This window comes from Miscanthus floridulus, chromosome 14 (assembly GCF_019320115.1).
Source record: "Miscanthus floridulus cultivar M001 chromosome 14, ASM1932011v1, whole genome shotgun sequence".
In the NCBI taxonomy this organism is placed as follows: Eukaryota; Viridiplantae; Streptophyta; class Magnoliopsida; order Poales; family Poaceae; genus Miscanthus; species Miscanthus floridulus.
Window position 1 is genome coordinate 20528686 of NC_089593.1, and position 3677 is coordinate 20532362.

The following is a 3677-nucleotide window of genomic DNA, read 5'->3' on the forward strand; positions in this document are numbered from 1 at the left end:
TAATTTTAATTATTCATCTAGAGATACAAAACCCTAGGAAAGCAAGCAATTAGATGTGAAATTAGAACTGAGGGCTTGCTACCAGAAGAACAGGCGAAACAACAAGAAGAGGAACGGATTGGGGGACCACCGGATCGGCAATTGGTGATTAGGGTTTGCAGTGGCGTGGATCGGCGACAGAGGATGCAGGGCACTGCAATGTGGCTTGGGCACGTGAAGTAGAGGCACGAGCGTGGGCTAGGGCAAGAGCTCGACAGTGCTAGAACAAGGGCTCGACGGTGCTGGCGCTCGGGCAGGGCACGGCGGCGGCGTCAGGGCACTAGAGTAAGTGGGCAGCGCTGGTGAGGCGGCGCTGCTGCTGTGGGGGCTTCGGTAGCAGGGCACGACAGCATGGCTGTGGGCAGGGATGGCGGCGGTGGCGCATGGTGCGGAGGCGTGAGCAGCGTCATGGGCGTGGCACAGCGCGGGTAGTGCCAGTGGTGGCGCACGACGCAGAGGTTCATGCACGGCGGAGCACGGGCAGCGGTGGTAGTGGCGCACGGCACGGAGCTAGCAGCGGCGCAGAGGACGGGCATAGCGGTGGCGAGGATACGAAATAGAGATAGGTCAAAAACCGTATGCGAAGATTTATAGTGGCCCCCATGGAGTAGAATAGGAAACGAAGAAGAGAGTTCGATTCCCGCTCGATTTCTACTGATCGAACGCTCCGGTGGCAGCGACCGGACGCTGCCACCCAGCGTCCGGTCGATTCCAGAGAGGTCCAAATCCCCTAGAATCACGACTGGACGCATCCGGTGAACACCGACCAAACGTAGCCAGAGTCTGGTGCAAGCTGCCTTCATCGTCTTTGATCGACCGGATGCTGGATCACCATCTGACCGGACGCTCGGAGAACACTGTTTCAGCATCTAGTCACTCCTTCTCAGTAGCAGTTCACCTCCTATGAACTGACCGGACGCTGGACATCAGAGTCTGGTGCAGCGTCCGGTCACCCTTTTTCCAGCAAATCTTCAAAGTCCTTCGTACTGCCTGTTCCCAATCAAGTCCTAACTCTAATAAGATCCAAATAAACACCAATTGGGACTGATGTGAGTGATCTCTCTCAAACCCTCAAGTTTTTCAAAAATATTTTGTCTTAGGCTATAATTCTTTTTAAGAAAATAGGCAATAAGAGGGCGATTGAAGATAAACGACAAAGCAACATTCATGCATATGCAATACAATACTTGAAAATAAATCTAGTTGCTTATCAAGTTTGATCCAAGGTTAAGCTTCTTCACACGCTTTACGGTGGTTATCTTAACCATGTTAGACAAGCCCTATATACATTACCAAAAATTAAACATGTTGTATATTATAATGCAATGCAAGGGACAACACAATCTCATTTTTTAGTGAAGTTACTAAAATCAAGAACATTGAGCTCATTCCACAATTAACAAAAGGTTGCCTCATCTAGCGGTTTAGTGAAGATATCCGCCAATTGATCATCGGTCCTTACACCTTCTAATGATATATCATTTTTAGCAACATGATCTCTAAGAAAGTGATGGCGGATATCTATGTGCTTGGTGCGAGAGTGTTGAACCGGATTATTTGCAAGTTTTACCGCACTTTCATTGTCGCATAAAAGAGGTACTTTTTCTAGAACTACACCATAGTCTAGCAAAGTTTGCTTCATGTAAAGTATTTGTGCACAACAAGCATCCATGGCAATGTATTCCGCTTCGGCAGTGGACAAGGCCACACTATTTTGTTTCTTGGAGGACCAAGACACAAGTGATCTACCAAGCAAATGGCATCCTCCGGATGTGTTTTTTCTATCAACTTTGCAACCGGCATAATCCGAATCGGAATAGCCAACTAATTCAAATATAGCTCCTTTAGGAAACCAAAGGCCAATGCTTGGTGTGTGCTTAAGATACCTAAGGATTCTTTTTACGGCAATTAAGTGAGTTTCTTTAGGATTAGCTTGAAATCTTGCATACATACACACACTAAACATGATGTCAGGCCTAGATGCGGTTAAATATAACAAGCTACCTATCATAGAGCGGTAGATAGTTTGATCAACCGTGTTACCTCCCTCATCTAGGTCAAGATGTCCATTAGTTGGCATTGGTGTCTTGATTGGCTTACATTCATCCATCTTGAATCTCTTGAGAAGATCATTTGTATATTTCTCTTGAGAGATAAAAATCCCTTCTCTCATTTACTTGACTTAAAAACTAAGAAAGAATGTAAGCTCTCCAATCATTGATATCTCGAACTCCTTTGACATCAATTCACCAAACTCTTTGCAAGAATCATCATTTGATGATCCAAAGATGATATCATCAATATACACTTGACAAATGAAGATGTGCCCATCAAGCTTCTTGGTGAATAGTGTGGTGTCGACCTTCTCGATGGTGAAGCCCTTCTGAATGAGGAAATCCTGAAGGCGCTCATACCAAGCACTTGGGGCTTGCTTAAGCCCATATAATGTCTTGGACAACCTATAAACATGATTAGGATATCTAGGGTCTTCAAACCCGGGAGGTTGATCAACATAGACTAGTTCATTAATAAAGCCATTTAAAAATGCACTTTTCACATCCATTTGATATAATCTCATTTCATGATGTGATGCATATGCAAGGAGGATATGAATGGCTTCTAGTCTTGCAACCGGTGCAAAGGTCTCTCCAAAATCCAATCCTTCAACTTGAGAGAACCCCTTTGCAACTAGTCTTGTCTTGTTCCTCACAACTACGCCTTGATCATCTTGCTTGTTGCGGAACACCCACTTTGTTCCAATGACTCTTGCACCTTTTGGCCGCTCTTCAAGAGTCCAAACTTCATTGTGGGTGAAGTTGTTCAACTCTTCATGTATGGCATTTATCCAATCTTGAAGAGCTTCTTCTACCTTGGTAGGCTCATAGCAAGAGACAAAAGAGTGATGAGCAATAAATAAAGCAAGTTTTGATGAGCGAGTCATTACACCCTTTGATGGACTCCCTATGATGAGATCTTGTGGATGATCTTGTAGTAGAGGTGTATTTCTTTTATTGACCACTTGAGGAGAAGGTTGTGGAGCATCAACATCTTATGCTTGTACCACCATTTGATCATGGGAGACATGAGTATCTTCATTTTCTACTCTCCCATCTTTATCACAATCTTGTGGACACTTGATGAAGAAGGTGGATCAATCACTTGTACATCATCTTCATCATCTTTAGGCTTGATGTCTTCAACTAGAATGTTCTTCATAGCCTCCCTCAATGGTTCATCATCTACATCATCAAGATTCTTATGTGCTCCTTAGGAGCCGTTAGATTCATCAAATTCCACATCATATGTTTCTTCAACCAAGCCGGTGGCATGATTAAATACTCTATATGCTTTGAACTTTGATGAGTAACCAATAAGAAAACCAATATCACAATGTCTTTGAAACTTCCCTATGTGTTGCCGCTTCTTGTAGATGTAGCATTTGCAACCAAACACCCTAAAGAAAGAGACGTCCGGCTTCTTCCCATTGAGCAACTCATAAGGTGTCTTGCCAAGGACCTTTTAAAGGAATAGACGGTTGGATGCATAGCATGCGGTGTTGATAGCTTCCACCCATAGAGCTTCAGAGGTGTTGTACTCATCTAGCATTGTTCTTACAAGAGTGATCAATGTCCGGTTCT